The following is a 20,867-nucleotide window of genomic DNA, read 5'->3' on the forward strand; positions in this document are numbered from 1 at the left end:
GCAGACCACTTTTTTGTTTGCCAATTTAATATCCTTTGGGTAAATTCCAAGGAGTGGGATGGCTGGGTCGAACGGTAGGGTTATCTTCAGGTTTCTGAGGAATCTCCAGACTGACTTCCATAGTGGCTTAACCAGTTTGGATTCCCACCAACAGTGGGTTAGTGTCCCTTTTTCCCCACATCCTCTCCAGCATCTATTGTTGGTAGATTTCTGAATGTGAGCCATTCTAACCGGGGTGAGGGGACACCTCATTGTGGTTTTGATTTGCATTTCCCTGATTGCTAGTGATCTTGAACATTTTTTCATGTGTCTGTTGGCCCTTTGGATTTCCTCTTTTGAAAAATGTCTATTGAGGTCCCTGGCCCCTCTCTTAAGTGGGTTGTTTGTTTTGATGTTGTGGAGTTTCTTGATTTCTTTGTAGATTCTGGTTATCAACCCTTTATCTGTTGCATAGTTTGCAAATATTTTTTCCCATTCTGTCAGTTGCCTCTTCACTCTCCTGACTGTTTCTTTTGCAGTACAGAAACTCCTCAATTTGATGCAATCCCAAATGTTAATTTTGGCTTTGACTGCCTGCACCTCCAGGGTCTTTTCTAGGAAGTCTTTTCCAGTACCTATATCTTGCAGGGTTTCTCCAATGCTCTCTAATAACTTGATGGTGTCAGGTCATAGATTTATATCTTTAAATCCATGTTGAGTGTATTTTTGTGTAAGGTGAAAGGTAGGGGTCTTGCTTCATGCTTCTGCACGTGGAAATCCAATTTTCCCAGCACCATTTATTGAATAGACTGTCCTTACTCCAGGGCTTGGTTTTGGATCCTTAATTAAATATAAGTTAGCTGTAGATGTTTGGATTGATTTCTGGTGTTTCTATTCTGTTCCATTGGTGTATCCATCTGTTTCTTGCACATTTTAAAAAATTCCTAGGATACAAGTAATTCCGCTGAAATGTATATTGCGTATGCCTTGGAGCAGTAACTTATAATGGGGAAGAGCCAGTATATGACTTAACTATAAATAAACTGATATTACAAACCTCCATAGATGTACATCCAGATAGTTGAATTCAATGAATGTGAAGCAATGGCTTAAAATATTTTAAGAAAAAAGTAAGTTTTCTACATATTCTTAATCCTATAATAAAAACTATAGTTATACAGTTTTACAGTCATTACTATGGAAAATAATATTGTAATTTATAAAATATTCTTTTCTTTGTGCAGATTCCTTTTGATAAATATTATCTGGTGCTGTGCTGAGGCAGTGTTCATTAAATGTTTATTCAAAGAATCTTTTCTTAGGAAGCGAATTTTACAATGTTTTGTGTGGAGACAGGTAGTCATCCATTCAACTTAAATTCCCTATACATTGCATGCCTTAGAGCAAATAGCTAGTACACAATTATTTTAATCAACTGAATCTGATATAAGGCTTAAATTTTTAACACTTGATATAAACATGATTTTTTTCCTACGAAAGTCATTTATGGGCAAATTTGATACATAATAACTAGCACTTAAAACAGATATTGTCTTTTGAAATCAATATGACCTTGATAATATTTTTTTTTTTAATTTTTGACAGGCAGAGTGGACAGTGAGAGAGAGAGACAGAGAGAGAAAGGTCTTCCTTTGCCGTTGGTTCACCCTCCAATGGCCGCCGCGGCCTGCGCGCTGCGGCCGGCGCACCGCACTGATCCGATGGCAGGAACCAGGATCCAGGTGCTTTTCCTGGTCTCCCATGGGGTGCAGGGCCCAAGCACTTGGGCCATCCTCCCCTGCACTCCCTGGCCACAGCAGAGAGCTGGCCTGGAAGAGGGGCAACCAGGAAAGAATCCGATGCCCCGACCAGGACTAGAACCCTGTGTGCCGGCACCGCAAGGCGGAGGATTAGCCTAGTGAGCCACGGCGCCGGCTCCCTTGATAATATTTTCATAGACTTAAGAAAAATATGTAAACATCAAAGTCACTGACAATCTACAGATAAAATTAGACCTAGAAATACACTAAATAATAAACATATTTTATACAATATCCTGTCATTTTTTTTCTGTTATGACAACTTTATTACTACAAGCCTCACCATTGTTTTTTTAAAGATTAATTAATTAACTAATTAATTTATTATTTTAAAGGCAGTGTTACAGAGGTAGAGAGGTCTTCTAACCGCTTGATCACTCCCCAAATGGCCCCAATGACTGAAGCTGGGCTATCTGAAGCCAGGAGCCAGGAGCTTCCCCTGGGTCTCTCACATGGGTGCAGGGGCCCAAGGACTTGGACTACCTCTTGCTGTTTTCCCAGGCATATCAGCGGGGAATTGGATTGCAAGTGGAGCAGCTGGGATTGAAACTGACACCCATATGGGATGCTGGCACTGCAAGAGGCAGATTTACCCATCAAGCTCCAAGTGCTGGCCCGAAGCCTTGACATTCTTTAATATTTTCTTTACTTTTATGATATCTTATAGATTAATTTCCATCCCATTCCTCTTCTGCATTCTTCTTTTCTTCATTCTACATTACAATAGGCCATGCTGGATTTCAGTTTTGCTCTTCATAAAAATCTTAGTCCTGGCTCTGCTTCCTCTTGAAGTACTTCCATATTTCTCTTTTGCTCCTTACAATATAGTGTCTTATATCACTCTCAAATTTTATATTCCCTTATATTGTTTTTGTCTCATCCAATAAATCTGTCTGCCACTCTATCATCCTCCTCAAAGCACTCTTGACCATCATCATGTTTTCTTATCCAAACATATTTTTTACTCTTTTATGTTTGTTATTTCAATAACCTTTGATTCTGTATTTCAAACCATTTTTCTTGAAATGTTCTTTTTTCTTGACTTCTATTGAACTTACTTTTATCTTCTCTTTTATTTGGCTTCAATGGACTTTAAGTTTCACAGTAATTTTATTTTATTTATTTATTTTTTTGACAGGCAGAGTGGACAGTGAGAGAGAGAGACAGAGAGAAAGGTCTTCCTTTGCCGTTGGTTCACCCTCCAATGGCTGCCGCGGCCAGTAAGCTGCGGCCGGCACACAGCGCTGATCCAATGGCAGGAGCCAGGTACTTATCCTGGCATCCCATGGGGTGCAGGGCCCAAGCATTTGGGCCATCCTCCCCTGCACTCCCTGGCCACAGCAGAGAGCTGGCCTGGAAGAGGGGCAACCAGGAAAGAATCCGATGCCCCGACCAGGACTAGAACCCTGTGTGCCGGCACCGCAAGGCGGAGGATTAGCCTAGTGAGCCGCAGCACCAGCCAAGTTTCACAGTAATTTTAGATCAAGGTAAAATTCAGAGGAAAATTTCAAGATTTCCAATATATCTCCTGCCCCTGAACATGCATTGCTTCCCCCATTAACAATATCCACCGCAAGAATGGTGTATTTGATATACATGAAAAAACTACATATTGACTAACTATGGTTAAAAGCCCAAGAGGTTCACTCTTGGTGTTTGCACCTACTATGGATATGTGCAACTGTGCAGTGACATACAGCCACAATTATAGTATCATGTATAGTGTTTTAACAAACAGAAATCTTTTGTGCTCTAACCATACAACTGTCCTCCTCTCTATGGGCTCACATTTACTAAACTTCTTACTGTTTCCATAGTTTAGCCTTTTCCAGAATTTCATTTACTTGGAATCACACATTATTTAACCTTTTCTGACTGCCTTCTTTCACTCATTTATTTGGATTTAAAATGAATTCCATGTTTTTATATGGGTTAATAACTCCTTACATATTTAGTTCTGAATAACTTTTCATTGTCAGGATTTAATACTATTTATCCATTCTCATATTTAAGGGCATCTTGGTGGCTTCTAAGTGTTAAGGACTATAAATAGAGATGTTATAAATATTTTATCAATGGAAATATACAGACTCTGTAAAACAGGTTAATATAGGGTTTATTCAGAGAGGAATATGACTGACAGCTCAAGCAGACTATCTCAATCAGGAGTTGAGTCTTGAGTTTCCAAGTGGTCAAATTCCAGTAAGAACTTATATATTTCATGACAGTAATTTTAATTTATCATTATACAGTGAATGTACATGGGCTTGACCAAAAAATACAGACTTTAGGTATCAGAAGTATACTTCTAACAAATTGGATATTATAACTTTTATAATATGATCGGTTATAAACATTGCCAGAGACAGCGCATTAGCTCTAAAAACAAGCAACTGCAAAAACAAAAATGACTGCTGATTTTTTTTTAAGATTTCTTTATTTGAAAGATAGAGTTACAGGGAGAAAGAGGGAGGGAGAAGGAGGGAGTGAGGAGGACCGGGTGGGCGAGGGGTGTGGGGGAGAGAGTCTTCCATCAGCAAGTTTACACCCCAGATGGTGGCAACAGCCAGAGCTGTGCTGATCTGAAGCCAGGATCCATGAGCTTCTTCCGGGTCTCCCACATGGGTGCAGGGACCCAAGGACTTGGGCAATCTTCCACTGCTTTTCCAGGCCATAGCAGAGATCTGAATTGGAAGTAGAACAGCTGGAACTTGAACCAGTGCCCACATGGGATGCCAGCACTGCAGGCAGCGGCTTTACTTGCTGTACCACAGTGCCAGCCCCCCTCCTTTGCTTTTTTGACAACAGTTTTTCTTTCCATTTTTTGTCATAAGCTTATAAAGGCTGAACCAGAGACCTCTCAGGCAGAAACAAGAAAGGAATTTGTTAGTTCTGCCTTTTTCCAGTTCTTTTCATACACAGCTGTGTATCATTATTGTGACAGAGCTAAATATCCACTCAGCATTTTGTTACATGAGTCTGCCTGTCCTCTGTGCATTTCATTTGGGTATGGCATCTACTGCCTTGTCCACCGCTGAGTGGTACTATCTTTATTCTGTCGAAAATTATACAAATAATGAGTTTGTAATATGTTAATAAATATCATTAAATATTAATGAAAAGCTTGTAGTTTGCTTACTTAACTAAGATCAGATTACTCTATTACTTTTAATTCCAAACATCCCGCCTTTATGAAATTGGGTTGGTATCCCTTTAACCAGGCTTTCTCTTTACACTCCTGAAACTCCAAAGCCCCCTGCTGTACTTCCTCATTGTTTTGATGGTAATTATGGCCCTGATCTGTTGCTTAACAATAGCTTCAAACCACACAAAGTTCAGATTATTGTATCATTATTTCTTCAGTTGTTTCATTGTCTTTACCAACCTGGCCCAAAACTGTTTCAAGTAGATTGAGCCTGACACATTGAGCCTGAAATTCACAGCAGCAGAAAGGAGCACTGTGACCTGCAGATGAAAAGGGGAACCAAATTTCTGCCCTGCTAGACCTGGAAAAACAAATAAACTAGAAAATGAGCAGAAATAGAACTGGACAACAAGGGGTCGACTGATTGGACTTTTCCTCATACAGATGCATACATAGTCTTACCACAGATCCCACTAATCAGAAATCGCACTGATGTGTGCACAACCCCAAAAATCTTTTCTAGACACCCAATCTGGGAAATAGGTAGCTGGTCAGACATAATTTCTTTCTTTCCCAAAAATAGGTGATATAGATTGGATTTGTACTTATCAGGCAGTGAATCCTCCTCCTTCAGTAACATTTTTACAGCTGTTGGTGTTTACATTTATTGAATGACTTCCCTTTATCAGATTTTGCTTCCATTAGCTTACAGTAATGGACACTTTGATTTTTTTTTTTTTTGACAGGCAGAGTGGACAGTAAGAGAGAGAGAGACAGAGAGAAAGGTCTTCCTTTACCATTGTTTCACCCTCCAATGGCCACTGCAGCCGGCGCACTGAACTGAGCCATGTGCTTCTCCTGGTCTCCCTTGCAGGTACAGGGCCCAAGGACTTGGGCCATCCTCCACTACACTCCCTGGCCACAGCAGAGAGCTGGCCTGGAAGAGGGGCAACCGGGACAGAATCCGGCGCTCCAACTGGGACTAGAACCTGGTGTGCTGGCGCTGCAAGGTGGAGGATTAGTCTATTGAGCCGCAGCACCGGCCACTTTCATATTCTATAGAAGGTAGATTTTATTATTATGATAGATAGAAAGTAGATAGTATTATTATGTTTTCTATACAAATATGTAAATCAAGGTCTATATTTAATAACCTATCTCAACCACATAAGTATTGAGGAAACAGCCAAGATTTGATCTGAATATCTAATTTTTCATACAATGAAATCAAACACTATGATTACCTAGTGCCTTATCTGAAAATAATCTCGTTTTATTTCCTTATCATCTACTTTTCTTCTTACTGTGAGGCCTTAACTTCATTCTTTAAACACTAATAAACCATAGTAAGCAGTTAAAAATTATAATTAGCACACTTTTATATTTATTTTTATTTTATTTGAAAGGCACAGAGACAGACTAAGATCTCGCACATACTGGTTCACCTCCAAACACCCACAATAATCGTGGCAGGGCAGGATTGAAACCAAGAGCCCAGAATTCAATCTAGACCCGCCACATGGGTGAACGGGATGCTATTACATAAGCCATTACTTCTGCCTCCCAAGTAGGCATTAATAGGAATCTGGAATTGGGAACAGAGTAGGGGGACTATAATCCAGGCATTCAGTTGTGGGATGTGTATGTTCCATGAAGAGGCTAAACCACTTATGCCATCTTCATACAATTACTTTTAATCATTTCAATTCTTTCAGACTGAATTTTTTTTAAATCTTTTATTTAATGAATATAAATTTCCAAAGTACAGCTTATGGATTACAATGGCTTCCCCCCCATAATGTCCCTCCCACCCACAACCCTCCCCTTTCCCACTCCCTCTCCCCTTCCATTCACATCAAGATTCATTTTCGATTCTCTTAATATACAGAAGATCAGCTTAGTATACATTAAGTAAAGATTTCAACAGTTTGCACCCACACAGAAACATAAAGTGAAAAATAATAGATGATTTTTTAAATGATGATGAAATCAGATCAGACCTATTGTCATGTTTAATCCCAGTGAGAGTCAAGTTGGGAATTGATAATTTCTTTTTTTTTTTTTTTTACAGAAGATCAGTTTAGTATACATTAAGTAAAGATTTCAACAGTTTGCACCCCCATAGAAACACAAAGTGAAATATACCATTTGAGTACTCGTTATAGCATTAAATTTCAATGTACAGCACACTAAGGACAAAGATCCTACATGAGGAGTAAGTGCACAGTGACTCCTGTTGTTGACTTAACAAATTGACACTCTTGTTTATGGCCTCAGTAATCACCCTAGGCTCTTGTCATGAGTGGCAATGGCTATGGAAGCCTCCTGAGTTCACTGACTCTGATCATATTTAGACAAGGCCACGGTCAAAGTGGAAATTCTCTCCTCCCTTCAGAGAAAGGTACCTCCTTCTTTGATGACCCATTCTTTCCACTGGGATCTCACTCGTGGAGATCTTTGATTTAGGTTTTTTTTTCCCCCAGAGTGTCTTGGCTTTCCATGCCTGAAATACTCTCATGGGCATTTCAGCTGGATCCACATGCCTTAAGGGCTGATTCTGAGGCCAGAGTGCTGTTTAGGACATCTGCCATTCTATGGGTCTGCTGTGTATCTCACTTCCCATGTTGGATCATTCTCTCCCTTTTTGATTCTATCAGCTAGTATTTGCAGACACTATTCTTGTTTATGTGATCCCTTTGGTTCTTAGTCCTATCATTAGGATCAATTGTGAACAGAAATTGATCACTGGGACTAGTGAGATGGCATTGGTACATGCCATCTTGATGGGATTGAATTGGAATCCCCTGGTATGTTTCTAACTCTACTGTTTGAGGTAAGTCAGCTTGAGCATGTCCGGAATTGCACATCTCTTCCCTCTCTTATTCCCACTCTTATACTTATATCTACCAACAATAGATGCTGGAGAGGATGTGGGGAAAAAGGGACACTAACACACTGTTGGTGGGAATCCAAACTGGTTAAGCCACTATGGAAATCAGTCTGGAGATTCCTCAGCAACCTGCATATAATGCTACCATTCAACCCAGCCATCCCACTCCTTGGAATTTACCCAAAGGAAATGAAATTGGCAAACAAAAAAGCATTCTGCACATTAATGTTTATTGCAGCTCAATTCACAATAGCTAATACCTGGAACCAAATGCCCATCAACAGTAGACTGGATAAAGAAATTATGGGACATGTACTCTATAGAATACTATCAAGCAGTCAAAAACAACGAAACCCAGTCATTTGCAACAAGATGGAGGAATTTGGAAAACATCATGCTGAGTGAATTAAGCCAGTCCAAAGGGACAAATATATGTTCTCCCTGATCGGCGACAACTAACTGAGCACCAAAGGGGAAACTTGTTGAAGTGAAATGGACACTATGAGAAACAGTGACTTGATCAGCTCTTGTCCTGGCGGTTGATGTACAATGTAATACTTTATCCATTTTAGTATTTTTTTTGTTCTAGTACCATTGGTTTAACTCTAATTAACACACAATTATTCTTAGGTATTTAAATTTTAACTGAAAAGTGATCCCTGTTAGGAATTTGGAAAACATTATGTTGAGTGAAATAAGCCAATCCCAAAGGGACAAATACCACTTGTTTTCCTTGATAGGTGACAACTAACTGAGCACCAAAAAGGAAACCTGTTAAAGTGAAATGAACACTATGAGAAATGGTGACTGATCAGCCCTCACCCTGACTGTTGATGAGCACCTTAATATGTTATCCCTCTTAGTATTTTTTTTTGTTTGTTCTACTTAATACTTTTGGTTGTATACTGTAATCAATACACAATTCTTCTTAAGTGCTGAAACTTACCTGAAAACTGATCAGACTGAAGTTTTAATTGATCTCTTCAACTACTGATCTTTTTCTTTTTATCTCCATGGTAATAGTCAGTCTTTATTATACAGTGACTTTTCTTGCTAGTTTACCAGTGAGCTGCTATATTCTAAATGTAAAAAAAATGTTCCTTTTTGTACTTTGATTATTTCAGCATGTCATATGATCCACTTAAATTTTGCTACATTTTTTGTTTCAGGAATATTGGTTCCTTATGCATATATGTAATTATTGGGTTCAAATTATCACCAGCCTTCTGCATATTCCACAAATATTTATGGCAACTCAAGATTAATTTCAGGCAAGTTCTCTTTTCTAATTCCAAACCAAGTTCTGTCTCTCAGGACTTCAGATATGTGTATGTCTGTTTTTATCCGTGTGAATGTTTAAGTATGTATGCCTGAAGTATTTAAGGGGTATTCAAAAAGCTCATGGATAATGAAATTAAAAGGCTAATTTTTTTATACAAAGCATTTCTGAAATTCATCCATAAATGGGTCTTAAACATTCTATGGAAAATACATATTATAAAAATTATGCATTGATTTAATGAGGGTTTTTTTTTAGTGGATATTGGCTTAAGAAACTATGGAAGCCACGAAATATCATCATCACTCATCTGAAAATCAGAGAACCAATAAAGGTAGTGGCATAATTCAGTTCTGCATTGAAAGAAGGAGAGTCAGAGAGAACCAATTGTGTAAATCCCAATTTCAGGGGGTGTATACACTGATGGAAGTGCAGGTTTAAGTCCTGAAGTGAAATGGTCATATCACCAGGAACTCTAGTATCTGAGGAGAGAAGATGCATATCCAGGTTAAGAAGGAGAAATGAATTGTCCTTCTTGTCTTTTAGTTTTGCCTGGGCCCATGATGGATTGATGTTGCCACTGCAGCAACTGAAATGCTAATCTCATCCTCAGAAATAATGTTTTACAACAGGTCAAGTGTCTTCCTAGCACAGTTGAGCTCACAGATAAAAATAATCAGTATAGCATCCAACCCTTGCAGATTCTTTGCGCTCCAGAAGAGAATTCAAATAACTCCAGAAACCTGGCACTCAATCCAGATCTTCCCCCTGAGTGAGGAGGACACAAGTACTTGAGCCATCAATAGCTGCCTCCCAGGGTGTGCATTATTGGCAAGCTGGATCAGAAGTGGAGGATCTGGACTGGAACCAGAAACTCTAACAAGTAATGTTGTCAACTCAAGTGGCATATTAACTGCTGCACTGCATGTATGCCACAGCATTCTATCTTTTTTTTTTTTTTTTTTTTTTTTTTTTGGACAGGCAGAGCGGACAGTGAGAGAGAGAGAGAGAGAAAGGTCTTCTTTTCCCGTTGGTTCACTCTCCAATGGCCGCCGCGGCCAGCACGCTGCAGCCGGCGCATTGTGCTGATCCGATGGCAGGAGCCAGGTGCTTATCCTGGTCTCCCATGGGGTGCAGGGCCCAAGCACTTGGGCCATCCTCCTCTGCACTCCTGAGCCACAGCAGAGAGCTGGCTTGGAAGAGGGGCAACCGGGACAGAATCCAGCACCTCGACTGGGACTAGAACCTGGTGTGTCGGCGCCACAAGGTGGAGGATTAGCCTATTGAGCTACGGCAGTGGCCTACAGCATTCTATCTTAACCTAAAACCTGTATGTCTCTTTTTGATATTTCATATTTGAAATTTCAGAACTACTTAACATCTACCAAATTCACCAAAATAAGTTAACCAGAATGAACACTTTCATTTCATTCTCCAAGATCCATCTAACAGGAAAAAAAAAGAGAAAGAAAGGAAGAGAAAGGAGGGAAGAGAGGAGAGGACAGAGGAGAGGAGAGGAGAAGGGAGATGAGGGGAGAGGAGGGGATGATGGGGAAAGAGGAGAGAAGGGGAGTTTGGCTACTTAACTTCTGATCCCACCTCCAATATCAAAAAATTCCAACACCTTACTCAGTCCTATGACCTGACATTTCATCATGCCTTTATGATCCTCTCTAATACACACCTCCCAGAGGAACAAAGGCGGGTTTGGGAACAGGCCCTTCTACATGCTGATGAACCCACCAGGATATCTGGCTCACCCCATGAGTGCAAATGTTATCCTGGATATAACTCCCCCAATGAAATAACCACCAAAAATCACCTCATCACTTGCCTGTTGGCGGGGCTTCAAAAATCCACCAGAAAGACTGTAAATTATGACAAACTTCAGAAGGTTATTAAAGACAAGAAGGAAAATCCTTCTGCTGTTTTACAGCACCTAACACAAATCCTACTCCAGTATACAAACTTAGATCCAGAGTCTCCTGATGGTCGTAGTCTCCTTATGAATCACTTCTTTACCCAAAGTTTCTCACCATCAAGACAAAACTCAAACCTCTAGAGAGGTCCCATGACCCTGCAGGCAGAAATTTTAGAGGTGCCTTCAAGGTGTACAATCAGAGATGAGAGAGCCCAAAAGGCCAAATTCTAAATGTTGGCCAACTCATCAAAAACTTCTCAGTTTGATATAGTCCATTTTCTTAGTTGGGCTTTCTTTGCCTGTGCTATGAGTTCTTGTATAAGAACTCATACCCTACACCAATGTCTTGGAGTGTTTCACCTATGTTTTCTTCTAGCAATTTCATTGTCTCCAGTCTGATATGTATGTCTTTGATCCATCTTGAGTTGATTTTTGTATATGGTGAGAGGTATAGATGTAATTTCATTCTTCTACATATATACATCTAGTTTTTTCAGCATGATTTGTTGAATAGACTGTCTTTACTCCACTGTATGGTGAGCACTTTTGTCAGTTGGCTATATGTATGTGGATTAAATTCTGAGCTCTCTATTCTGGTCCATTGATTTATGTATCAGATTTTATGCCAGTACCAAGCTGTTTTAATTACTATAGCCTTTTCTTTTCTCTTAAAGATTTCATTTGTTTCTTTGAGAGACAAAGAAAAAAGTCTTCCAACTGCAGGATCACTCCCCAAATGGCTGCAATGGCCAGAGCTGGGCCCATCCAAAGACAAGAGCCAGTAACCTTCTCTGGGTCTCCCACATGTATGCATCCTTCATTCTCACATGTGCCATTCTTCACTGCCCTCTCAAGCCATAAACACAGAGCTGAATCAAAAGAGGAGCAACCAGGACATGAACCTGTGCTGCAGGGATGCTGGTGCTGCAGACGAAAACTGATCCTGCTACGCCACAGCGCCAGCCCCTATTGTTGTGTGCTACTGCAAGTATTCTCTGAAGTCTAGTATTGTAATGGCTCCAGCTTGATTTTTCTTGTTCAGGTTCACTTTGGCTATTCTGGGTCTTTTTTGATTCCATGTGAATTTTAGGATTGCCTCTTCTAGTATTTTGATAGGCATTGCATTTAAATTGTAGATTGCTTTAGGTAGTATAGACATTTTAATGATATTGATTCCTCTGATACATGAGCAAGGAATATCTTTCCATTATTTGTGTGCCCTTTCATCAATATTTGATAATTTTTATTGAGATCTTTCAGTTGTTTGGTTAAATTCCTTTTTATATATTTGATTAATTTGGTGCTTATTGTGAATGGGATGCCATTCTTAATTTCTCCTTTTGTGAATTCATCATTAGCACACAAAAAAACTACTGTTTTTTGTACGCTTATTTTGTAACCCACAACTTTACTGAACTGGCTTATCAATTCTAACAGCTTTTTCTTGGAGTGTCTATGTTTTTACATGTACAACATGATATCATCTGCAAACATGGATAATGTGTCTTCCTCCTTTGCAATTGTAATACCCTTTATTCCACTGAATAAGAATGGCAAAGGTGGACATCCTTTCCTTGCTCCAGATTGGAGGAGAAATCCTTTCAGCTTTTCCCTACTCAGTATGATACTGGCTGTTGGTTTATCATATATATATATATATATATATATATATATATATATTTGCTTTATAATTAGGGAGAATATTCCTTTTATACCTAATTTGTGGAGGTTTTTCTTTTTATCGTGAAGGGATGTTGAATCTTATCAAATGCTTTCTCTGCATCTATCGAGCCGACCATATGGTTTTTGTTCTTCATTCTATTGAAATTATTTTGATGTTTATTGATTTATGAATGTTGAATCACTGTTGCAATTTTGGGATAAATTCCACTTGATATTGAAGTATGATCTTTTTTATGTGGTTTCAGATATGATTTGCTAGTATCTAGTTAAGAATCTTTGCATCTATGTTCATTAAGGATATAAGCCTGCAGTTTTCTTTTCATGGTGTGTCTTTGGTTTTGGTATCAAAGTAATGCTGGCATCATAAAAAGAGTTTGACAGAGTTCATCCTGTTCAATATTTTGGAATAGTTTGAAGAGAATTCGAATTAATTCCTCTTTGAATACTTGTATAATTCAGTAGTAAAGCCATCGGGTTCTGGAATTCTCCTTTATTGAAGACTTTGATTTTTTGCTTCACTCTCATTGCTTCTTATGGGTCTGTTAAGATTGTCTCTATCTTCTTGATTTAATCTTAGTAGGTTTTATGAATTCAAAAATTTACCCATTTATCCATTTTTCTTAATGGTTTTCCAGTTTATTAGCATATAGTTTTTCATAGTAGTTTATTCTTTTCATAATAATTTATTCATTTATTTGAAAGGCAGAGTTATAGAGAAAAAGAAAGAGGGGAAGTGGGGAAAGAGAGAGAGATTCCATCAGCTGGTTCACTTCTCAAATTACCATAGTGGCCGCAGCTGGGCTAATCTGGAGCCAGGAGCCAGGAGCTTCTTGTAGGTTCCCCCCACATGCATGCAGGGTCCCAAGTATTTGGGCCATCTTCTGCTTTCCCATGCACATTAGCAGGGTGCTGGATCAGAAGTGGAGTAGCCAGGACTCAAACTGGTACCTATACATTAACGCCAGTTTTATCTGGCACTGTCCCTCATAGCAGTTTCTTATGATCTTTTGTATTTCAGTGTTGTTTGTTATAATGTCTCCTTTTTCATCTCTAATTTTATTTATTTGAGTTTCTTCTCTTTTTACTTTGTTGGTCTGTTAGAAGTTTGTCTATTTGTTTATCATTTCAAAAACAAATTTTCTGTTTTAATTAGCTTTGTATCTTTAGTTTCAATTTAACTTATTTCTGCTCTGATACTTATCATTTCTCATCTGCTGATTTTGGGTTTGGTTTGTTCTTGTTTCTCTAAGTTTTCAAGATGCATCATTAGATCTTTAAATTGAGTCATTTCTCTTTTTTAATATATAACTTAATGCTACAAACTTCCATCTTAATACCGATTTTTCTACATACTGCTCTTTAAAAGTGTTTTTTGTGGGGCCGTCGCCATGGTGCAGGAGGTTAATCATCCGCCTGCAGTGCCAGCGTCCCATATGGGTGCGGTACTAGTCCCAACTGCTCCTCTTCCAATCCAGCTCTCTGCTGTGGCCTGGGAAAGCAGTAGAAGATGGCTCACATGCTTGGATCCCTGCACCCAAGTGGGAGGCCAGGAAGAAGCACCTGGCTCCTGGCTTTGGATTGGCACAGCTCCAGCTGTTGCGGCCATCTGGGGAGTGAACCAGCAGAAAGAAGACCTTTCTCTCGGTCTCTCCCTCTCACTGTCTATAGCTCTACAACTCAAATAAATAAATAAAAATATTTTAAAGAAATAAAAGTGCTTTTTGTAAGCACTTAATTCTATAAACTTCCTTATAAACTCTTAATACATGTTCAATATGTTGTGTTTTCATTTTTATTTCATGAACCATTTTAATTTCTTTTTTTAATTTCTTCAATGACCCATTGATTATTCAGTGGAATGTTGTTTAATTTCCAAATATTCCTGAGTTTTCTACTTCCTTCTTCTTGTTGATGTCTAATTTTATTCCTTTATGGTATGAGAAAATACATGGCATCATTCCAATTTTCTTAAATTTGCTGAGATTTAATTTAGGCCTAGTTTATGATTTAGAAAATATTCCATGTGCCGATGAGAAGAATGTGTATTCTGTAGTTGTTGGGTGAAATGTGCTTTAAATGTGTGTTAATCTATTTACTCAATTGTATGCCTCAACTCCCATGTATCTATTAATTTTCTGTCTTGATGATCTGTCCATTGATGAGAGTGAGTTGTCAAAATCACTCAGTATTATTGCATTGGAGTCTAACTATCCCTTTGAGTCTAATAGTATTTGCTGTATGTATCTGGGTGGTCTAGCTATGGGTACATGTATATTTATGATTATCATGTCTTCTTGCTGACTAGAAACTTATCAAAATATAATATCCTTCTTTATTTATTTTTGCAGTTTTTGATTTAAGTCTGTTTTATCTGATATCAGACTACACTTGGTTGCTTTTGGTTTCCATTTGTCTAGTATTGCTTTTTCCAACCCTTCACTTTCATTCTAGGCAGCATATAATAGGATCATGGTTTTTTATACTTTCAGCTGTCAACCTAAGTCTTTTGGTTGGTGAATTTAATCCATTTACATTTAAGGTTTGTATTGATAGATAAGAACCAAGACCCATCATTTTGTTGCTTGGATAAGGATTCTACCTGCTCTATTAGTGAACTTGGTGGTAATATACTTTTCATATTTACTTACTTTTTTAAAGATTTATTTGTTTATTTTGAAAGACTTACACTGAGAGTGAAGGAGAGGCAGAGAGAAGGGGAGGGAGCGTGAGAGCGAGAGAGAACGAGAGAGAGAGAGAGAAAGGTCTTCCATCTGCTGTTTCACTCCCCTTTTGGCCGCAATGGCCGGAGCTTTGTTGATCTGAAGCCAAGAACCAGGAGCTTCTTCCAGGTCTCCCACGTGGGATCTGGGCCTAAGGACTTGGGCCATCTTTCACTGCTTTCCCAGGCCATGGCAGAGAGCGGGATTGGAAGCAAAGCAGCCAGGACTCAAACCAGTGCCCATATGGGATGCTGGCACTGCAGATGGTGACTTTACCCACTATGCCACAACACCAGCTTTTCTTGTTTACTTCTAATAAAGGACTCCCTTCAGAAGTTCTTGGAAGGCTGATCTGGTGGTGGTTTGTTTATCTGAAACATTTTTTATTTCTCCTTAACTTTTAAAGGTTAGCTTCTGTGAATTTAAAAATTTTATTTGGAAGTTGTTTTCTTTAATACTTTGAATATGTCATCCCACTGTTTTCTGGCCTGTAAGGTTTTCATTGAGAAGCCTGATGTCAATCTAGTTGGTATTCCTTTATATGTAACTTAACACTTTTCTCTTAGTGTCCTTAGGATTCTTCCCTTAACTTTTGACAATTTTGACTTCGTTATTTTAAATTATTCTCTCTTTATTTTTGTTTGATTTGGTTAATTAAAAATTCTTGTCCTGGAGGTCAGAAATTCTTTCCTTCACTTGGTTTACTCTGCTGTTAGAAGCTTTCAAAAAAGAAGGGGGTTAGCTTTCCTGCCCCAAGACTGGCAGTTGTTCAGACCATAGTCAGTTCCTTAACCTGAAGTAAAAGTAAATGGTGACTGTTGAATTCCTCTAAAACTGTGAGCCATGGGCACCCTGTTATTTCTTCCTACTTGAGGTGGTAATCTGGTGGCTCACAGCCAGCAGCTTGATGGGTCATGTGGCTGGATGCAGGGGTGTCTCTCTCTTCTTTCCTCTTGTTCCATGAAGTCTTTTTGTTTGTTTTTTGCTTCTTTGCCAAAAATTTCCACCAGACTCCTGGGAACATAGCCCTTCCTTTGTCTTTTTCATATCCCAGAGCAGCTTAGTGTGGCCGTACCCTATTCGGCCATCTTGGATTTTTTTTTTTTTTTTTTTTTGCATTGTTACAATCATAAAAGACATGTAGGAGTAATATTGAGATGGCAAATACTTCACTTCCATTTTTGCTTTACCTGGGACTGGAAATTCAGAGGCTGGCCTTTCTAAATTGTTCAATTACCCTAGGTCTCTCCTGTTTCTTTTAAAAGAAATACATTTGTCAAGGATTGAAGCTTTCAATAGTTTCTATTGTGCTATTTGCCTTTAATCTGAAAAATATCTATACTGTATTTTCTGCAATAGCTATTCTTGCAATTTGTGTGTAACTTTGTACTCTCCACTTCTTTAAAAGAATGTTTCATTCTAATAATTTGAATGCCTCGGCTTTAAAAATAAATAGTGTGATATGTATGTGATATACTACAATTATATTTCAGCATTCTCATTAAGTACTATGTGAGAATATAGTTACATATTCTTATAATAATTTGGTGTTTAAGTTTCTTTGAGTGAAGAATAAAATGAAGAGAGAAAAGAGAAATGATAGATAGTTGCACATAGCCCTTTCTGCACCTCCCAAGGGGAGAGTTTGTAACTTCTCAAATCTAGCAAGATGAGTGAGTTTGCTATGGATTCCCCTACACTGAGTCGTTTTTCAAGGCTGTAGTTAGGTAATGTGAGAAGTTTCAGGATTACTTAATCTGGAGCATAGAAAATACTAAGTATTTTTAAGTAATCTTCAGATATATTTAGTAGTCATATTCTGTCTCTTTCCCTCTCTTTCTCTCTCTCTATCTCTCTCTCTCCCTCTCTCTCTCTCTCTCTCTCACACACACACACACACACATACATACCAGGAGTCATCTCAGATTATAAAAATATAAAATAATCAAAACATGAAATATAATAAAACTTCATACTCAGATATTTAATTCACCCTCTCATCCTGGTAGCGTGAAGAGACCTTTGATTATGTGGTTCATTTGTAATTCCTGTACAATCACCGAAATTGCAATTTTCTGCCTTGTTTCTCTTGAATCTTGTCTATTAATCTTCTTATTTGGAGACTGAGTGAGTAGTTCCAGAGTAGCATTTATTTCTTTCTTTCTTTTCTTTTTTTTTTTTTTTGACCACAAGTTCTACTGTCCACATAGCGATTTTCTGATATTTATTTTCTTGCCCTCATGTTCGCTGCCACAGTAACACTGCATCTCCTTGTACTGAACGTGTACTATTGTACCATCGTTTGGTCAGGAGAAAGGTCCATATGTTGTGTGGAAGGTGCTTTAGAGTAAGTTCAATCTGAATTTAAACACAGTAGTTCATGACTTTCTTATTTTGTGGCTCAAGATAAATCCCTTAGTATTGTTGACCTTTATTTTCTCTATTTTCAAAAGAGAATACAACTTAATCAGCTTTTTGGTTGAAATTAAATATGCCTGCTACCTAATTGGCATTGGAAATATGTAAATTCTATCCTCTTAAGTAAGCAAAACTTAACATCCCCAGGCAGCTTTAAACTGAAGCTAATGAAACCCTTGATCTTCAGGACCCTCCTTTGATATAACATTTTTGTATATATTTTAAAATTTATATACTACATATGTGTATATATATATATATACATGTTTTATATATACACACACACACACACAAGTCTGTATATTCACAGCAATTAGTTAAGATTGCTATCGCTAGCTGAATTCTGATCTGATTAAGGGTAATCCCCTGGGGATACACTTAGTTTTGATTTGGTGCATTTTTTTTATATTTACTTAATATGCTACATGTGCATTTGCTAACAGAACCAGGTTATTGATGACATTCTGATGTATAAATTACTTTTATAAACACTCCCATTCTCAAAGCATTACATCGCTCTACAAACAACATGAACAGGATTGTACAGTCAGTGGCCAAATATCATTCTGAAAGTGTTATTACATTTACCTTCTAGCAATTGCATAAAATAATATTTTCAAGTTTTTTTTTAATTACAATTTAACTCAAAACTGTTAAAGACCAAAAAGGAAATATATGTACTCTGAAATAACTTGATATTTCTACCATTTCTTTTGTTGAAGAAAACTTTTAAATATTTATGTAGATATAGTTATCTATTTGCCTATATATCTATATTTGCTAGCTGACACAAAAGTATGAAAAAAAATCAAAGCAAATTTTATACTGAACGTATGTACATAACATGATGCAGATTACAACTTGGAGCAAGTCCCTTGCTGAAGGTAGATTCCTAGCCTCCAAAGCCACTCCATAAAAGGCACAACCTTTCTTAATAATTACATTTCAAAGATATTTTTAAGTCTTTGAGAAAGACATTTGTGTGTTGTAACAAAACTGGCAAAACCTGATAAAATGATTTAAACCTCAAAGGATTGGAGACAAATTTTATAGTAAGTTTTCTAAAGTAAATATTATAAAAAGTACAATTCAGTGGCTTAGAATGAGAAAGAAGTCTGCTGTCTACAGTTTAGCCATGAGAGGGAAATTCAAGGCCAACTTTGAAAAGAAAATTTCAAAATAACTTCTACCTTCCTGAAGCTGTGCGTCTACTTTTATTTTATTTTTTAAAACTATATTGGTTTTGTTTCTAGAGCAGTTTTAGTCTCACAATAAAATTAAAGAGAATGCACAGAAATCTCCCTTGCATCTCTCTATCATCACATGGATGGTCTCCCTCATTATCACATCATTTGCCAGAGTGGTGCATTTGCTTAAATTGGTGAACTTATACTGAAACATCATTAATATCCAAATTCCACAGTTCATATGAGTTTTAGCTCTTGGTGTTGTACATTCTGTGACTTTGGACAAATGTAGAATATCATATATCCACCGTTATAGAATCAGAGTAGATTCACAGGCCTAAAAATTTCCTACGCTGCATGGTTCATCCATCCCTCCATGTTAGCCTTTCACATCCACTGTTTTTTTTTTTTTTTTAATTGTCTCTGCAGCTTTTTTTTTTTAATTTCCAGTATGTCATATACTTATTCATATGTATCTAAGTTTCCACTATGCCTTTTCATGGTTTAATTGCTTATTTTTTTTTTTTTTTTTTTTACAGGCAGAGTGGGCAGTGAGAGAGAGAGAGACAGAGAGAAAGGTCTTCCTTTGCCGTTGGTTCACCCTGCAATGGCCACTGCGGCCAGCGTGCTGCGCTGATCCAAAGGCAAAAGCCAGGTACTTATCCTGGTCTCCCATGCGGGTGCAGGGCCCAAGCACTTGGGCCATCCTCCACTGCACTCCCAGGCCACAGCAGAGAGCTGGCCTGGAAGAGGGGCAACCGGGACAGAATCTGGCGCCCCGACCAGGACTAGAACCCGGTGTGCTGGCACCGCAATGCGGAGGATTAGCCTAGTGAGCAGTGGTGCCGGCCCATCGCTCATTTATTTTTATCAAGTTTTGAAAATTATGAATAAAATTGCTCTAAACATCCATGTGTAAGTTTTCAGCGGGCACGTTTTTTTCTCCTTTACAAAAATACCAAAGAGAACAACTGTTAAATCTTGTGGTGATACTATGTTTAGGTTTGTAGGAAACTCCTAAAATGTCTTCCAAAATGGGTATAGCATTTTGCATTCTCACCAGCGAAAAAATGCAGGCTGCTTCAGATTCTCAGCAACATTTGGTGATATAATCATTGTGCAATTTGATCATTGTAGTGGTGTGTAGAGGTACCTGTGGGAAGTTTCTTCCAGTCATCTTAATCCACAGATCCATCTCCTTTAATTCTTTGAACTGAGCCACACAATGGCACAAGCTGAATCAGCCTCCAAGATATTAATCTTCGGGCACATTAAAGTATCTTAGTTTGAATTTGTTTCAACAGTAATGAACTTTCAAGTTCAATACCATTACTTCCACTGATTATTGTTGTATAACTACCTTGTATAACTTCCTAATTTTGTTTGCCTGTTTTTTCCCTAAAGGTATTTGAATTTTAAACAACTGAGATTTACTTGTGTTTTAATCCAGTCAGCATTGTTAGTTACGTTATTAGTTAGCGTTCTCCAGAGAAAGAAAACCAATAGGATATATAAGTATGGCTACAGAGACATATATTTTTTTAGTAATTGACTCATGGGGACGAGGTCTGCAGGGCAGCCTGGAAGTTCTAGCAAAAGCTGATGATGAGGTCTTGAGTTGGAAGGCATCAGAAGACTATCCTCTTCTCTTGTAAGGTCCTTAATTGATTTATGAGGGTGACCCACATTAACTTGGTTACTCAATGTCTACTGGTTTAATATTAACCAAAAATTGAATGTTATAATATTGAACCAATATTCAGAAGTGTCCTCACATAATAATCTCTTTTACTATTAGTTGAAATTGCTTAATAGAAAACTCTTG

This window comes from Oryctolagus cuniculus, chromosome 9 (assembly GCF_051225735.1).
Source record: "Oryctolagus cuniculus isolate XC-2025 breed Fujian yellow rabbit chromosome 9, ASM5122573v1, whole genome shotgun sequence".
Lineage (NCBI taxonomy): Eukaryota > Metazoa > Chordata > Mammalia > Lagomorpha > Leporidae > Oryctolagus > Oryctolagus cuniculus.